Source organism: Seriola lalandi, unplaced genomic scaffold, assembly GCF_002814215.2.
Source record: "Seriola lalandi dorsalis isolate HSWRI2012SDOR001 ecotype SW California unplaced genomic scaffold, Sedor1 jcf7180002054606, whole genome shotgun sequence".
NCBI classification, from domain to species: Eukaryota; Metazoa; Chordata; class Actinopteri; order Carangiformes; family Carangidae; genus Seriola; species Seriola lalandi.
In genome coordinates, this window is record NW_019525159.1 from 1,379,944 (window position 1) to 1,398,971 (window position 19,028).

The following is a 19,028-nucleotide window of genomic DNA, read 5'->3' on the forward strand; positions in this document are numbered from 1 at the left end:
TGAACCAGCGTCTGAATGAAAATAAAAGATTCTTTATTCTTCATTTTAGTCTAAAATTCTTTATTGCTCTCTATTGGATAAAATGTGCAAAAATTTCACCATTCATAGTTTTCTAAAATAATGTTATGAGTTTCAGTGCAAAATGAAAAAATAAAAGGCCCACTTAATGCTCTTATGTAAGGGACTTGGAAATTTCTGACTGCGATGTCTCCTAGTGGTTGTGTCAAGCTCTCACAGCAAAGAAAGCCACCACCCCTCATGAGAATTGGTCACAATCACAAGTTCATGGCTTGTTGTCATAGCAAATGCCAGTCAGAGAAACTCCATTGACTGTTTGTGGCCAAAAAAGAAGAAAAAAAATACTCAAGAGCCACTCAAATCAAAGCAAGAAGAAAATTCTCTTGGTATCTACAACTTGCTCATTATTTTGGACTGAGAGAGACCACCATACCTCAACAAAACACTGCATGGTGCTGTGCTTCCATGCCATACAGCTTACACAGCTAACTGATAAGATTCAGTTGATATTACAGTCCATTTTTTAGCTCAGTGGTGCATATTGTCAGGTTTTTATAAAATATCATAACAAAATATCATGCCAGTACACCCTGAATAAACTGTTCAAGTGTACTGTACAGACTATGAATACTACCTCATGTATGGAATCTGTTTATCAGCTTATTAACCTGTAATTAAACTGATAATACATACTTAATGATGTACAAAGTCAAAAGTGCACACAGACAATCAAATTGACCATTGTGCAGAGATGCTGTGGGCAAATGGGGGAAAAAAAACCTCGATCAGGTGTTTGCCAAGGCTGGACTTGAGTGTTTCATGTCCCCTGCCTTATCTCTGAGTTTCAATTCTGCACACGTAAGATGACAAACACCGCACTTGCCAAGTTTGTGAAACAGTATGGAAAGGATGGGATGTTTGCCTTCCTACCAGGCAGGTAGCACAAAGGCTTTGAGGGATTTAGATATACCGTAGGGAAGATGAGCAATAGAGATCGGAACATTGGATTGAAGGCAATTGGCATATAAATTAGACATTCTTTTGATAAAATCTTTTTCAAACATGTATGACAATGTGGTTTACAGTCACAAGCCTATTGAGTCATAATGATTGATAAAGTCCTCTTAGAGTGATTATTGGGATTGTCTTGTGTGGTTGAAATCAAAGTTATCATTAAGTCTCTTTTACTGTCAGGAAGAATTCTTCCAAACTTTCCATGAATTGAGAAACTACAACTTTTCAGCTCTGTTATTATTACTGTTTCGTCGTGCTGCCTCATCCGTTTTCATCTTCTTGCCACTGGATTGGTTAAATGCTAGGTCTGACTAAGCGTCTTCCCATGAAAGACTTCCAGAAGATGGGGAATTATCCATCACTCTTGTTACACACATTATTTGTGGAAAATTGAAATGATGTGTCTCATATAAGACTATTCAACATTCCTAGTCTCAGCCTTTTGATGCTGACGGTGTTGGCATCCTCGAGTGTTACCTTTCAAAATGCAAAATGGCTAAGGAAATGCTTCTGCAATTCTCTCTTTTCAATACTGCAAAAGCAAGAATTCATGGAGAGCCAAATGGTTTCTAGTCCCCGATGTAATTTATGCTTGTTAGTGGTATAAATTGTGCAGTGCCCCGAGGAACGTTAGAGAAAAAAAGGTGTTTACTTCAAGTAAGGACCCAAATTGGCTATGAAGAAAAAAATGTACAGACTAAAGAACTTAAAACTAACAGATGGTCTCACACTTTGATTTCATTGCCGTATAATTTAATGTCCCAATGTTTTACCAGACAAGCTAGCTTCATTAGTACTGAGACAAAGCATTGCACACAGATTTTAAATCCCAGATTCCAGTCAATCAAACACAACAGTAGTTGCATTTGCGTTTGTGTCTCCCATTTCTTTAGAACCAGACTGAAGAACCTTCCAACATAGCATTTCAGTTTAAAAAAGTTGAACATATTTTTTTCTTGAGAGGTTTGCCTAAACTGCATGTGATCATGTTGTTTATGAGCGTAGCCAGTTCCATTAGCTTTTTGCTACCTTGCCAATCCCAGCATGGATACAGATAAGTAATTATCTGGAATATATAGAAAATAAAAAAGAGAATCAATGATATTAATACAGAGATCACACAAATGCTAATCATGTAGCGCTGCATGCGTTAGACTGAAGGATAAACCTTTTTTCCAGTTAATCCTGCATAGCATTAATTCTGATTGGATATAATTGTACTATCTTACTTGGGGATCATTTTGAGTTCATCCCTCACGCAGTGTTTACCCTCCAACATCACTGCTGGCTATCTGTGCAACTGCACAGTCAGGTTTATCCACCCAGTCAAATTAATCCTCAGGAGCAGCTTTGAACCTACTGTATCACTGCTGGATTTGGCACATGCACATTAGAAAAATGTCATTCGGGGGGGAAATAACAGACCTCTGTTGGCAGTCATTTACAGATAAATGTGTCTTTTTTTTCTGCCCATAGCTACCCATATGGTTTTCTGAAGTACCTATTCTATCCATATGGTTTGACATTGCATAAATTACTGTGGAGTAAAGACTTCACAGTAGACTCTTCTGTGCATTCTAACTCATTCCACCATAGGAACTTACCGACTTGTAACTCAAATTGTGCCCGTTGACCTGGTGTCTGCTTTTCTTTCCACTGGCCTCCGCCCACACTGGAGACTGGTTCTGAGAGCTAAATTTCAGCACAATTCAGGAGGTGGTACTAAATCAAGTTCCAGGTACTTGTGGGATGCAAACACAACAAAAAAGCAGTAACCACCAGTTCAATTCTCTCTGTACCCTGCTTGTGCCCGTTTGCTTTCCCTCGTCCATCTGATAATCCTGACAAGTGTGTTGAGCGATCTCCATTCTCTGTATGCCTGATGCTACTGCTTGATTCTAGTCTCTGCGTGTGTGTGTGTGTGTGTATCCACTGGTTCCTTTTTTTCAAATCTCTATCTGAAGCCTAAAAATCACCTGTGAATAGACAGAGACAGACACACCTGAAGACTGACAAGGTGGGAGGAAAATAATCTCTGATGCAAGTTGTTGCTGCAGACACGCTTATTAATTTAATACTACATTGTCTGATAAAATGAACAAAATACATGTGAATGACAGCATCTGTGCTGTGAGGCTATCTTGACATTTGAAATGAATGAAGAAAGCTGACGGTCCATTGGTGATCTCTAATGACAACATAACAATATGAAAATACAGTTGATACGATTGTGCTAGTGTGTTCATCGACAAGGACTAGAGCTGTCACTTTTTCTTTGAACTTTAAACATTTGTTTGAAAAAATTAAATATTCAAACTGTAATAACTTGTTTGAAATCAATATTTATAGTCTACAAGCACATAGGCCATTTGAAGTAGTTAAGGGCGCTCATGAAATTCACTATTAGCTTGGGCTATTGCATGTCCTATGGACCTGTCAGTAAACTAAGCTAAACTCATAAAAATGGAAGACATTAATGAACAAAGCCATGTCAATTGGACAACACAATGAAAACACCGAAGCATCTGATGTCTGTGTTTTGGGTTCTTTACCGTAGATGGCAAAATTACCAAGAATGATGATGCTGTTACTGATTTTGTGAAAAGTGCTGCCTCACTCTATGGCAGTAACAAAACTGAGGACTCCTGTGCTAGCTTTCCACCCGAGTGAGGCACAAAAAACGAGTGGAGCAATGTCAACTACCTGTACAATCTCCTCTGACTAGCTTTTGCACTTATCCTCAGGACTCTCAGCAGAAGCGCCTTTAAAAGGGCAATCACTAGTAAGACAGCAAGTACTGATAGCATGCAAGGAACAAGACAGTACTCATTGACGTCATTATTCTAGTAGCTAGTAGTTTGACTACTTGCGCATCTGTGCGTGTTGTTTTTGGCTACAATAGTTCAACTCAGTTGGCGTTACATGCAACATGGCAGCCGTGACCAGGAAAAGTGATGTCTGGAAACACTTTGAGAAAAAAGACGACAATAACGTGCAGTGCAAGATATGTATTGTTAAACTTGAATATCATGTTCTTGGACAGCCAAACAGTGGGCTTAGACGGGGAGGTCCATGTCCACAAGCTTAACATTCTGCTTGGTTTTCCAGTGGGACACGGACCTCCCGTATTTCTTTTTTTACAATTAAAAAAAAATATATATATATATGTATAATTTGCGAGTCATCAAGTACTAATTTGCAAGGAATGGAGCACTCATTCATAAGGTAATGAGAGTACTCGAATATTGAAATTACTGAAAATGCCCATCCCTAGTGTCTAGTGTGGGGGATGGGCTGTAGTGAAGAACATATATCCAATCCTTCCCAGTTTTTAAAACGGTGAAAAAGCAAGACAGAACAAACCACCTTTTTTCTGAATATTGTCACTATGTTCAGCATCAATCAGTCGTTCAGGGTCATCAAGTTCCTATAATTGAAAAGCAGCTTACATGGATAGATTCATATTTAAGGCACCTAATGGTGTCAAATACATCAATATCTCTAATACCACTTGACTCACTGTTGGAGTCAATCCCACATCTTTATATCGCAGTGGTGATACATTTGAAAATTGAATTAATCTGTTGTATAATCATTCCCTTCATTATTTTCCTTTTCACTCACTCATGGAGGTAAATGCACCTTTACAGCTTGACATAACAGCTTACACAATCTTTTTCACACAGCCTCAAATGGCACCATGTCAGGCTCCACCATTATAATCAAGGCAGCCTTCTGTTCTTCCAACATCTGGCACAGTTAAATGGTTAAATTGAGTCCAAAGATTCCCCTCAAAAACATTTGAATGTTTTATTGATTGTTTTCAAGTGTGGTGCCACCTAAGGGCTCATAGTGTGTTCTGTAATGAGTTGAAGTATCCAAACTCCTTTCTATTTGTGTATGTTTACCTTTGTTACACTATTGGGCAATACACTTAAAAATTTTAATTTTTCATCAACGATTGAACTGATTTTAGCTCAAGGGCCGCCCAAGTGGCTTAAAATGGCTATTAGCTGATTGCAGTGTTTATTCCTGTCAAACTATATACCAAAATGTTCAATGGGCCTTGCAATGTTGCAAAAAATTTCTTCTTTTACCTCTCCTATCTCCCCCTATCCTAACTGCTAAACCTGGGATGTCATTAGCAAAGTCTTTAGTTAATCCTTCTTGAAAGCACACTTAAAAAACAAAAGGAGAAGTTAGATAACAAATGAAAAACTCTAAGATGAAGCACAGGCAAAAAAATTAACTGCATAAAAAAAGATGGTACCATATGGAAAACAATCGTGTGTGTGTGTGTGTGTGTGTGTGTGTGTTAGTGTTTGTGTGCTGTTACGATTTTTAACCTCACTTCAAGGAGAAGTGAGCCGAGCGCATTTCCAGCCACTTAGTTAACGACAATGACTTTGTCGTCACATTTCTCAGACATAGTGAGGCCTTAGCTTACTGATGCTCATTTTATCTAATTACATTTATCAAACAACAAAAGGCCAGAGCAGGCAGAGGAGATCCACACTAATTACATTAGAGCTAGAAGAAGATTGGCACATGCGATGAAGTGATTTGGCCACTCACAGCCCCACCGACCGCGCTGTATAACTTCAAGCCCATCCCAGTTGTTTATGAGATTGAGCTGTCATCCGAACATCATTCAGATGTAAGATGTTGCTATAGTCTCCCGTACCAACATGAGAGCTGCAATGGAGGAGCAGGAGATGAGCCCGATGCTACTGAGTGAGTTAATCAAATCAGACAAGGATCAAATAAAAAAAATAAAAAAAAGAGTAGAATGTAAATGTATTGTCTTACACATTGGAAATTTCACTTTTTTTTCCCCATGCCATTTAAACATCATCGTCATTGTCATGATACAAATGCCATCTGTTTATATTCTGCACTAGATTTTGCTCTAGATGTGTGGCACAGTGAGCTGCAGGAGTACCAGGCGGCTCAATCAGGTCCCAGAAAACAAATCCAGCATCTCTTTGTGGCAGTCAGTTTTTTTTTTTCCCTAGAAGACAGAGTGTCGCTCTTACTACTGTATGAGCTTTCAACACAACTCAGAATCTTCTGTTGACACAAAAGGGTGTTTGCGTGTGCCCGAGTCTGTGTGTGTGTATGTGTGTTTGTCTGTGTCTGTGTTTGCCGAGGGGGTACAGACAGGAACTTTGGATTTTGTAGCTGTCACAGTGAGATGTCAATATTTATGACACGCTGTTTGCTATCTTTTACGTGTGAACCCTTTCTCCTTCAGACATCTGCTTTAGTTATTTGCACATTCACACAGCATTATCGAGCACAGCTAATAGAATCTAGAAAGCCTGTAAAATCAAATTAACTGTGGGTAATTATTTCATTTTCCTTTCAGCATGTTCAAAATGACCCTGTTCATATTCACTCAGTTACTTTCCACACATTCCCACCTTGAAGCTGCCCAGCAAAGTGACAATCTGATGTGTTTGCCACTGGAGCAGTTGGGGATTAAGGGCCTTGCTCAGGATAATGAGGGAAGAGTAAGTGATGCTCTCTCACTTTCTCCACCCACAATTTTCCTGCCAGTCGGGATCGAACCAGTGACCTTCCAGTAACAAGCCCCTCTTGGTGTAAACCAGAGGTCAAAACATTATGGATTGATTTCTTTTAATAGTATGAGGGAGAAACTTAAAGGTGTAGTCGTGTACGATGACTCTCCGCTACTATAAAAATTTACCGCTGGTTTAACTACAGGTTTATTAATGTCTGGGGTCAGTTCCATCTTCCAGCCCCATTCAGATACTTACAATACACTCAAGTGCCAGACCCTTAGTCCGCACAGTAAGCACACTACAATGCAAAACATATGGCTTTTTCTTTTTTTTTGTAGCTGAACAGACCATGAGGGAGATGGCTTTGCCTTGATGCCTCACTAGAGCTTGTTTTGTTTCCCCCCTCTGCGCTCTCAACACTGCACCTGTTAGAATCTGCCCTGTGGACCAGGACATTTGCTGGCAGTCTGTGAGGCAGATTTCCTGTACTGCTACACACACACACACACACACACACACACATATACACACACACACACACACACTCACACACACACACACACACACATTCACAAACACTCCTAACTGCACCTTCCTCAATGAGACTGGTGTCGACATCACCACCAACAAGTCCTAAATGAAGTCAAAAATTTAACAAGTGTCACGAGGCTGAATATATTTTGCAGTAAAGCAATGCCATGGGATATTGTTTTGCCATTTATTTGATTTATGCTGTAATCAATTTGGCATAGACTCAATTGGCCAACTCCACCTGCAGTTGGGCCTTTTGTCACCCTTGTTTCAGGCATAATGCCACTGACAATGCTTGTGTCAATTGGAAAGAGTTCCCCTCACCTTCCCCACTCACTTTAAGACTGGCTCTGTACAGTAACAGCTGAAGTGTTTTCCATCATCTTTTTTGTAATCAGGCAGGGTTTTCTTTTACGTTGTTAAAAGTACACAATTTTGAACCGGCAGGATCCACCATCTCACTGACCTTCTGTCACTCTGCAATGTATTTTATCCCAGATCCAAGAACTCAGTCCTCCAAACAATATTGTTTTTCTTCTTTCAATTTAATTTACTGAGGGTTTAGCCTCACGTTCAGTAATGTTGCTGTTCTTCACTTGTGTTGCTTTCAAATTTTCTCCTTAGATGTATTGTTCTGCTGATTGCCCTCATGCTGTGATTCATAATGAGACACAGGTGTATGTGGTGTTTTGTAATAGACACGGCTACTCATGGACAAGGAATTGTATATGTATATTTTACTTGCAAATCTACTAAAACTATTATATATCTTGGACCAAAGCTTCAGCTTCATGTACTAAACTCCCGCCAAGCTCAGGCATCTATTAGCCCCCCTTTTGCATTGGGTGATTAAAATATCATCACAGCTTAAATTTGCACCTCATTAGCAAAACCAGTCATTCTACAATGGAGCAGCCAAGACTCTCTGCAAACAAAAAATATATTGGGTTATAAGAAATACATTTCAAAATGACTGACTGAATGTGAAAACAAAGTATCATGAGTGTAATATGTTTCAAAACGTGCCCAGAGCTGGGGAATGCAAGTCTTCACAGTGCTGATGCAGAATACATAAATGATGAGTGGGTACACACATGAAAAAGATAGAGAAGCAAAATATAATCTGAAAAGGAACAAAGAAAGATGTGTAGACAAAGAGTTAGAGGGAGAAAGAGATTGGTAAGGACAGTAAGAGTTGCTCTCAAGTGGAAAATGGAAAAGTGGAAGGCATGTGATTTCTTCACTGCTGGCTCCAATAATGCGTATTTTGTGAATGGAGACCTTCATCCCAGTCCACAGCCTGCCACTGAGCCCATCAGACAGCCTTTGGCCACATCCTAATCACTGCTTAATTATTTAGACTGAACAACTGCTCTTAAGGCTGCTTTGTTTTCTTTTCCATTGTAATCCTATTGCATATGTTTATTCTTTTCTTCTGTCTGGAGTGAGAAACAAACAAGGCCTACATTTTTGTTGAAATTACATGGTTTGCCAAGAGCAGTAAAAGCAGAGAGAGCTCCCCATAGTCAGCAGTTACAAGACTTAGTCTTCCTTAATTTGACCTAAATTTCTATTGGTGATTTCATGTGATACGGGTTAGTGTTTTTTATTATAGAACACATTAGATATTGAGACAGCCAAATGTATATTGATGTTTGGCGCATATATATATATATATATATATTGTGTGTGTGTGTGTGTGTGTGTTATGCTGTGGCTATACTTATTAGGGGAGAGGTCTTAACATGCTTGAAAGTTTTGACCTACAGAGAGCATTGCAGCAGCAGTCTTCTGTCCTCAGTGATTCATAGCTGAATTACCCTTGAACACACTGCACCGGGGTGCTCATAATAATGCATTTGTGATGTCCAAACTGCTTGGCTGTTACTCAGTATTCTACACATTTTGCAGTACAAGTTACAATGCACCAAAGTTACGATGACTTTTTTCCCTTTGTAACAAGCTTTACGTGATTATACTATAATAGACATAAATGAATTATTATAGAATATAGAACTATACAGTCGAGTCGTAATGTCTAAGACCTGATTCACTTGAATGGGAAAATAAATAAAATAACACTTTTTTTCTAGTATGAGCCAATGGATGACTCGAGATATGCTTTTTGCAACATAAATTCATCCACTCAGTGGATAAATTAAACGTAAATGAAACCTACCATAGTACAAGATACAGCCGCTTCCATGCAAAGACACTGATTAAAACTCAACCTGTTTTTCAAGGGCATCACATACTTACAGCCCATGGTTATAATTTATCCTTTGTATTCCATGCGACTTACATCACAATGAACTTTTAAGCAGAGGTTACATAAGAAAAGTGGATATGACTAAACAAAACTTTGATGGTGAAGTGAAAGTGAGACCTAAGAGGCTACACTCCAGCAGACAAGTACTCTCCTCTACTAAGAATTCAGCAAAGTCGTTCAAAAGCAGTGTGGCAGATTTTTGAATCTCACGCAGTTCTCAAGAATGTCTTCAGAGAAACCCTCAAACTTGTTTTTGTTTTAATGCTCTGCTAAACTTTGTGATTAGGTGTGAAACCTCAGTGTGCTCAGTCCTTTGCTTTTGTGCCAGATGGGCTATTAGAAATATGGTAACTGCATGCTGAGCAGCCACCCACACACTGACTGCAACATTACCGCATGTGGTGAGATTACCTGTAGCACTACTCATATTATACAGTATACCTCATTCAAGGTCCTTGTCAATAAGCTTAAAACTTTCTGTCTATTGTACACAAAAGATGAAATCTGTGATCTTTTCACAGCAGGTTTTAAATGGTTTATTCACAACATTATTATGTCCTTAGAAAGCCTCTGCAAAGACTTCCTGGATCCAGTTATACCACGGAGTGATTGTACTTAAGCTATGGTCATCGTTATCTTTTATTAAAAAAAGTGGATACTAGGCATATTGTGTATGAAAACTAATGTACAAGTATCTTTTAACATTAGCTCTGGTTTGGGTTGACAGTTTTTCCATCTCAGCTATAAAAGCTGCATATGGCTAAAATCAATAGTTTGACATTCACTTCACATTCATGAGTTTCAACATCCACCTTCATGAAAAACTTGAAAGCACTGTAGGGCTTTCTTCAATTGATAAATAAATTATCAACATACACATATTACTATTTTTTTTTTTAGCTTGACTAAAAGAAAAGAAAAACTCAAACATTTAAAATAAAGTTTATTGCTTACTTTACCACAACTTCAAGTCTAAATCAAATATTATAATGTATCTGTGAATATGACACCTTGACCAGTGTCATAAGGATGTCAACGAGGAACGCTATTGCTTTATTGAGCTATACCTCAACCAATGATATATAGTATAAACAGGGTACAGCCCTGAATTAACTCTGTATCAGAGTGTTTTTAGCTACAACTCTACCTAGGCTGTACCTTTGAATGTATTTTGTCTCTTTTTTCTCCATTTTATATGAGGAATGAAAAAAAAAAAATCTGATCCTTGTCCTTTTAATTGCATGAATCTCTACTGAACTCGACATTGCATGCTAAAATATTTTGTGTTTTTTAATACTCGGGGGTTGTCTGATGGCTTGAAATCAAAGATTTCTAAAAGTTGTCGTCTCTACATTCAGATCTGTCCAGAAAACTTCCTGAAAATGAGTTTGTTTTTCATTAGAGTAGCAGAGAGGCTGAAATGGTGTCATCTTCATTCATGTGTGTTTTTCCCACTTGACCCTCCCTCCGTTGCCGTGCGAGAGAAAAAACCCACATGACTGATGGACCTGCTGGCTATTTGGACATCTGTCTTCTCCTTCATAACTCTGGCAGGGAGAGGTCTGGGTACAGTGTGACAAGCTTCTGCATGTACTAACACTGGGCAGAAACATCTCTGTGGCTGAAGCCTTAGAGATCAGCCATTAGTAGGCTGTCAATCTAGCAAGCGCTAACAGTCTTCTGGGCAGCTAGGAGGAAGATTTAGTCCATGGCTTCCAACAAAGAAGTAGATTTGAGATCATTACAGGGCAGATAAATTTATCTCCTATAAGGGTATTATGTATGAGCTGATGTAGGATATGGGACAATTACTGTAGTCATGTGGATAATGGAGGCAAATCTGCACAGTATAAAAATATATTTGTACTTGACAATGATATAATTTAAGTAATATATGGAATACATGCTAATTAAATGCTGAATGCCATGAATATTAGCATATTGGTCCTTGATTCTCCTTACAAGAAGTCATTAAGAAGTCTCTCAGATAGACTCTTATTATACCTTGGTAAAATGAGTTTTTAATTATTTCATTGTTATGACTAAACGTATGTATTAGTTTTATTAGTGCCAGAATATCCCTGAATCAAGTTCAATTTGTTTACTATTCTGAATTGAAGTTGTGTTTATTTTCTCAGATATTTGACATCTAGTTACACAAGTGTAGTTTTATCATATTTCATTACAAAGCATGGCATATAGTTCACTCAGTAACATCTAAATAGTCCACAGACATGTATTTATTTCAGTTACTTCTATGTCACAATATAATTTTTAAATTCATTGCTTGTTACTGAAAGGAAGAAGAAAACCTCCTTTATCCTCAAAGCCTCTGACAGAACAGGCGATGGCATTGAGACGCAATGTAAACAAACCTGTGATGTAGGTTACACCCTAAGGACAAACAGTGTTTGATAGCGATGGCACTGAAGAATAAGGAGCAAACTATTTAGCATCTAAACAGACCGGTGTTGACATTTGCAGGTGCGTTTTGAAACTGTTCAGTATGCTACTGACAGCTGCTGATTTGCTGATGTCTACTGAATAATTTTGGCTGAATGTTGACATAGTGGGGAAAAAAGGGGTTGGAAATTATTGCAAGTCTGTCTTAGAAGCATTCACGTTATTCGAAAATGGTTACACCCCATTTAGAGATTTTAAGAGAGCCAATTTGTATGCTGTAGCAGAAAACAACAACAAGAACAACAAGGAAAAAAACCCAACAAAAACTTGCAGTCTAATTCCAGTTGGACTTCAAAAGTTTTGATTTGAGTCCACATTCGCTATAAGACCTTCATTTGTCTGTAAATCAGTCGTCCCTGTCGGCTCTGCCTGAGGCACACCGTCCCTGAATTAACCTGTCTGTGAGGTATGGAATCAGAACAACAGAATACCTTATTTTATCTCTACAAGTCTGAGAGAAGTCTGTTTTTCTCACCAGTTTTATTATCACCGTCCACGATCGACAAACACAAGCAATCAAAATGGAAGATCTTGAGCTCTTAATCTGTAGTTACCTGTTCAGAAGGCATTTGATGGCCTTAAAATACAGAGCATTTTGATTTAATTGTGAATGTGTGTTATGCAATGAACTTCAGATAACATTCAAAGAATTTAATAATGTATATAAATTCAAATAATTTATAGACCTTGCTTTCTTTCCAGTTTTTCTGTCTCCTCAGTCTGTTTGCCTCCTCTTTTAATCCCCCTCTTTCTTTCTAGTTTGCCAACAGTTCCTCACCAGCACTTCCCCTCTGGAGATGGGGGAATGTAAAATATGCATCCTTCCAACACTCTGCTTGTCATCACCCAACCACACACACACACACACACACACACACACACACATACACACACACACACACACACACACAGCAGTGCACATTTCAACAGACAGGTGTACCCACTGCAGTGGTATTGATGGTTCACTATGGCTATGGCATTCATGGCTAGTATATGTAGTTTTTATCCTCAGTACTCCTGAACCCACCGCAGTAACAGACAGAACATCTAAACTAACAACCTGAAAATTTCACTTGATGTACTTTGCCTTCTTTGGTGTGTTTGATGAAGGCTTGTTTGATAGTATGCAAGTACAAATTTTCAGAAAGGGTAATTGAGAATCCAGTCTGTCCAGTCTCATATATTGTCTTGTGTAATGTAGCCCGGCTGACATGAAGCTTATTCTAAGGTGTATTTAAGTAACCGCAAAAGGTGTTTTGATTTTTGTTTCCTTTTTTTTAAAAATCATTTTTGGCTGTTTGGTCTTGCTTACAATGGAAAATTGTGGAAATGAAATGAATCTATGTTGGCAGAAACGCAGCAGAATTAACAAAAGATCCATGTAAGATATTTTTGTAGACTCACTACCCCCAGTGACAGTAAATCTCAGATTACCCTAATGAACAAAGTTAGAAGGAAAGTTTCAAATTAAATTCTATGACCAATAGAATTATGAAATATAACAACTTCAATGATCCCTGGAGAATAATATGTCTACTATTGCAAAGGGAACTTGTCACGTGTCACCACCACTTCAGGGCTAATGACTCTGTAATGGCACCATTTATCCATTTAGCCTCATTGAGTTCTATGCAGTGCTGGGCCCGCCAGGTTCTTTGCCCGTTGGTGGATGCTTCAAGTACTTGACTGCGAGTGAACCATTGGAGAGCTGGTGAGTTGCAAAGCTGTCTGTGACTGCAATGGATATAGTGGTGTCAAAATCAGTTCAAAACATGCTGGGACTTTGATCTACAATGAAGATTTTTAGGTACTGTCACATATCCTCTTCGACTGTTGGATTACTAGATGGGAAATTAGCTAGTTTCCTTTGATAACTATAATAATGGTATTAAATAATAAGTTGAGATGTAAAAACTGCAAGGGCTATTCATCATATTATATCATATCAGCAGAATGTCTCTTCATTGCATTTCTGAAACTGATTATTCTGAAGTATGGGAGGAGGGGCAAACCTGAATGTGACAAAGACATTGATGGGTTCAACTAAATTAAACTGACATAAGCCCACCCATTGTTCATCGGGGTGTACTGTGTTGTGTCACTTAATCAGCACGAAGCCTCCAAACTAGCACAGCTTCTAAACTTCACAGGGGAAAAACTGGCCAGGAGCAATCTTAGATTTTAAGCAATCTTGGTTAATCTGACCAAAAATGGTTTAATATTAAGTTTAGTATTCATCCACACATTCTGAGGTTCAGCAGTAAAGGCTGTGGGATATAGTTTCTTAAGTATCTAGTGTCAGAGGAAGGAGCAGGTTGTACTAAGTATAAACAATAACTTAGAGGGATACATGATTACCTGAAGAGGAGTTGTCACAGGACTTGTCATTTTTTTTTCATGTTAAGACTGAAGTAAATATTTAACAGCAAGAGACAGTGTGCACTCTGTTTCATTCTTTTTACATTCTCCGGTCGATAACAGTAGATTTGTTCAGTCCATACTGTGACCTTCTCATATGCACACATGATCTGGGAATTCTCTGGAAGAGTCTAACTCAACATGGTGGTATTATTGTTATTAATAGCAATAGTTTTGTAATAATAGTTTGTTGTAAGGGGATTTGCTCAAATAACTGCATTAAAAAAAGAAAACAAAATTTAAAAAAAAAGCATTCTGTTGGGACTTTAAGCTTCTAGTTTAGAGTTTTGATTTATATGGATTTACATTATTTAAAACTCTAATTGAGGATAAAAACATTCTTGTGATATTGCCACCATGCAAGTTTGACACCCTAAGTAAACCAAATGGTTTCTAATGACTAAGATATTGAAAAGCTAGACGCATGCATATCATTAAGCAACAATTAAATGATGAATGTATGATTCATAAATTGCTGAAATTATGTCAGATATTCATATAATTTGCATGTGCAACCATGTGCCATTAGAACTATGAAGTGATCAAGGGTAGTGCAAGTTGATAATATTGTGAGTTCATGTTGAACACAGTAGACACAGAATACAACACAGTAAGTAGATTTTAATGCTTTTTCAAAGACTTCCCTACAATGCCAAAAATATAATTGTGGTTAAGAAATACAAAATCCCTTTATTCTAATTATGTCTTAAGGCGAAAACAATCAGATTTAGGAATATGGACACTAATATTAGAATCAACCTTCACCATGTGAAATGTGTAAAAGTCCTGATCATTTCATTAAACCCCCTAAATCCAAAGAAACAATACAGAAGCTTTTTTTTTATGGAGCCATGGCCCTGTCAGTCATCCAACAAACAGATTTTTGTCCTGTATGTATGTCCCACAGTGAATTCAGCAGTACATTTGTCACATGTTCAGTTGACATGACATGTATAGTATATCTAGGCCTCTTTAGTTTCAGCACCTTGGACAGCAAACACCACACTTTCACCTTTACACTGAGTTTCAGCACCATGGACAGCAATCACCAGAAATTTATTCTTATATTTAGTTTCAGAACCATTGACAGCAATCACCAGATTTTCATTCTTATATTGAGTTGCAGCACCATGGACAGCAACCACCAGTGTTTCATTTTCAGGTAGAGCAAAATATTCTACAGACCCTAGGTTATGGGGGATTTTTAAAAGCAAAGAGTTTTGCAGCAAGTCTTTCCAAGTTCACATGAACACAGTCATACAGTCACGTTGTATTTTATGCAAAGTACACAGCCTACACATGGCATAGTGTGGCACCTTCTGAGCAACTCAACGCCTTCTCACTTTGTAGTGGTTTCAGTTTTCTCAAAATCTCTCATGCCTGTTAAACCATACACCCTATCTGCTTCTAAGCTATTAGATCTTCCCCAGTTTTGCCCCCTTATTCAGTAAAGGCCAAGCCCTCTATGGTGGTCAAACCATAGCCTTGGTGTAAATATTTACCTATCAGCAAAGAAAAGTCACGACACGGCTACTTATCCTCACCCACCCTCAGTTCCCTCGCCTTCCGCTCATACAGTCCAGACCCACCCCTTACTGTCTGCCATGACCGTCCTCTACAATACGAGACTGTATTCTTTGTACCTCCCCTTTCTCGCCCTCAGTCTGTGCATCCCAGCCTCCCTTCCTAGATATCCATCCCACACCTCTCCACCCGCAAACGGCTCCTACGGTGAGGAAAAAAAAGAGAGCGGAACAGTTTCAAACACGTCGGCATAAATCTCACATTCAGAGCTCCCTTTTCTCCTTTCCCTCCTGACGGACTTCATTACTTTATTCCTCTGCGCGCCAATGCCCGAGACCACGCCGAAACGAAGGATTTTTTTCCCTTGAGCATGAAAAGGATTGCCAAATCATCCGCAATCCAACATCACCGACTGAGCCACCAGCATGAGCACTGGATACATATGCTCCAGCAGAAGTTGTTGGCTAGAGAACTAACAAATCTTGGACCACAAATACAGCGAAGAGGGGAGAGTCAGTTTTAGGTAAGTGCGGCTTGGACCTCTAAGATGATTTGAAGGTATCTTTACGTGTATATTATATATATATATATATATATATATATATATAATTTTCTTCTGTGTATCACTGACCACGAGGTAGTGGTTGGGTAGGCAGGGCTATATTGTGGCACAATTATGGCGATGTTGCGTGGTCAGCATGTTACTGAGGTGGCCGGTGGTGTCCTTTGCAGGATGGAGGCATTTTTTTTTCTTTTTCACTGTCAAGCTACCTTTTATAACACATAACCGGTCCGCAAGTCTTCTCTTGCTCCGCCCGGACTGAACGTCGACGGAGCGCTCCGAGGCTATTAAAAATTATATCATGCGACTTAGTGTCTTATAAACACATCATCTTCCAAACATTCTGCAAACCAGTTTTTTCTCTCGCATTTAGTGCACTCGACTGCTCATCATTCCCCCCCCCCTGCACGGTCTGAGACAGCATCTTCCCGACGTGATGCTGCAGAAGTGCGGATATAAAGGAGCATTAAACACTGAGAGAAACAATGATCAGAATTTTGGGTTCGCACATTACGCAGACCTGCCGCGGCTTCGCTGAATGGCACCACAGAGGCAACATTCAGAGTGAAGGTGTATTAGCAGGCCTGCAGATCACTGTGCAGTCGGCATCAATATTTGTATTCAAGCTAATTCCGTTTGCAGTCCAGTTGTGGTGGCTTCTTCTTTTTTTTTTTTTACATCCATGTTGATCAATTCATCCCGGAAACTGCAAGATCCATTAACTTAAAGTGAGTGTCGTCCCAGCTTTGGATATTGGATATGGAATGAGTTGCAGTCATGCTTCCTGTTATTATTTTTTTTCTACATTCCGTGTTATGGATGGATTGCTGCCTGTAATGAATTCTGTGAAAGCAGATAGTCAGCTGGATCTGTGTTTATGTGTACGTGCTGGTCTCTTTTGTACGCGTGCTCTGTGTGCGTGCATGAAGGCGAGCACGTACATGCTTATTTTGGTGTGTGTGTGTGTGTGTGTGTGTGTGTGTGTGTATGTGTGTGTGTGTGTGTGCGTGTGTGTGTATGTGTGTGTCACCACTGAGGCAAAGTTGCCGTTCCGTGTTCCCTTAAGTTGCTTTGATTGCTGTTCCACTGACTAACTGCGAGGGGAGCTCATGCTCTTTTGGACTAGGTGTCATTATGTGGCTAAAGGCAAGATAACTGTGTATGATACTGATACCAACTCTATGAAAATAGAGAAGCGTCTTCAGTTTCAAATTGGTCTGGAAGCATTCATCTGCACTTCCATGACTGCCACTGCAGTTTTTGTTTTGTTCGTCATTGTTTTCTCTTTTGAGGCTAATTAGCTACATTTGTGTAGAATTGAGAAATATATCCAAAAGTAAATGCACTTTATGCTTTCATGATTGCCAGGTTTAGAGTATAAGACATTTGCCTCATTTCAGAAAATTTGAATGGGCCACAATGAACAACGCAACATCTGAATCTAACTGAAACACTGTTTAGCTTAGCCTGCTCTTTAAAGAGCAAGAAACTGTGCGGCACCCAGCTGTGAATAATCCCCCACTACTGAATTTGAACTTCAAATTAAGCTTCACTGTTTGAAATTAACATTACACTGACAGCAAATCAATCCATCCCGTGATATGGTTCTGCTGTCTTCTTCTCCGCATGTGCAGAGTAGAAAATTGCCTTGGCGGCGGAAATTGCAGAAGAAGAGCTGCCTCATTCAGTATGCCTCATTCAATCTGGTGGCCTTTTCAATGGCAAAATGCTGGCAACATGTAATCATTTTCTGAGGGAAAGCATTCCACATGACATTGCCAAAATGAAAATGCCAGCAGTAGCTTAAAACTGTATTTGTGTCATGGCTTTAGATGACCCGATGTTGATGATGCTTTCAGGGCCTGAAAGGAGAACTTTGGGCAGCAGAGGGACTTTGACAGACCTTGGCAGTGCAACTTCCTGCTGAATTGTGTGCAAAGCATGTGGTCGTGATTCTTAAGATGCACGGAAATAAACACCCATCACCTTAATTAGAAGGAGTGGATGATACAATTCATGCATTCACCCTATGCACACAGTGCTGCCACATCCCCATTGTGCATAGATATGGATATCATTTACAAACAGTCTTTGTGGAGGATAGAGAACAGTACAAGTCTTGTATTGGCAGAACCCACCACCTCTCTCTCTCTTTCTCTCTGTCTCTCTCTTTGTATTTTTGTACTGGCACAGCATTGTTTTTATGTGGGTGCTGGCTGCAGCTGTAGTGGCCAGAAGGCTGTCTCCCAAGAGGTTTGAAAAAAAATCTGTTTTTATCAGAAACAAACAACAGGGTCACATAATGACATGTGACAAAAGCTCACAGAATTGCTGGCGAGCTTACAATATTCTGGAAAGGCAGCTGAATCATTTGACCTCCACTAGGGGCCGTCTGACCTGTATGCTGCTGCTATCAGTCCCGTAAGACCACATGGGTCTAACCCTGCTCGTACAGTTTTACGTCTAAAAAAAAAAAAAAAAAAAAGAGTTCTCAGCCCGAGGCTCTTAATTAAAGGGTTGGTAGTTGATCAGAAGTAATTAATTGCTGTCTAGCACATGATAAAATGTAAACCATCTTAAGCCTTGATTAACGATTGCAGAAGGAAATTTTGTTTTAGTTCTCCACAATGGCCCTCAAAGAAAACCTACCTTCCTTGTACAGTGCATACATTCAAACTGTAGGAAGACACCGACTTATTGTCTG

At 39.1% G+C, this 19,028-nt stretch overlaps 2 protein-coding genes across 2 annotated transcripts in view; both read left to right on the top strand.

The window, feature by feature from the left end:
* Positions 1–19,028, top strand: part of LOC147818375 (uncharacterized) — a 109,446-nt gene that overhangs the window by 26,558 nt on the left and 63,860 nt on the right. The window lies entirely within an intron of this gene.
* The window catches only part of brinp1 (bone morphogenetic protein/retinoic acid inducible neural-specific 1), a 112,670-nt gene continuing 109,544 nt past the window's right edge, over positions 15,903–19,028 (top strand). The window contains exon 1 of the mRNA XM_023419611.2: positions 15,903–16,285. The gene's annotated coding sequence lies outside the window, so the exon portion shown is untranslated. The remainder of the gene's footprint in view (positions 16,286–19,028) is intronic.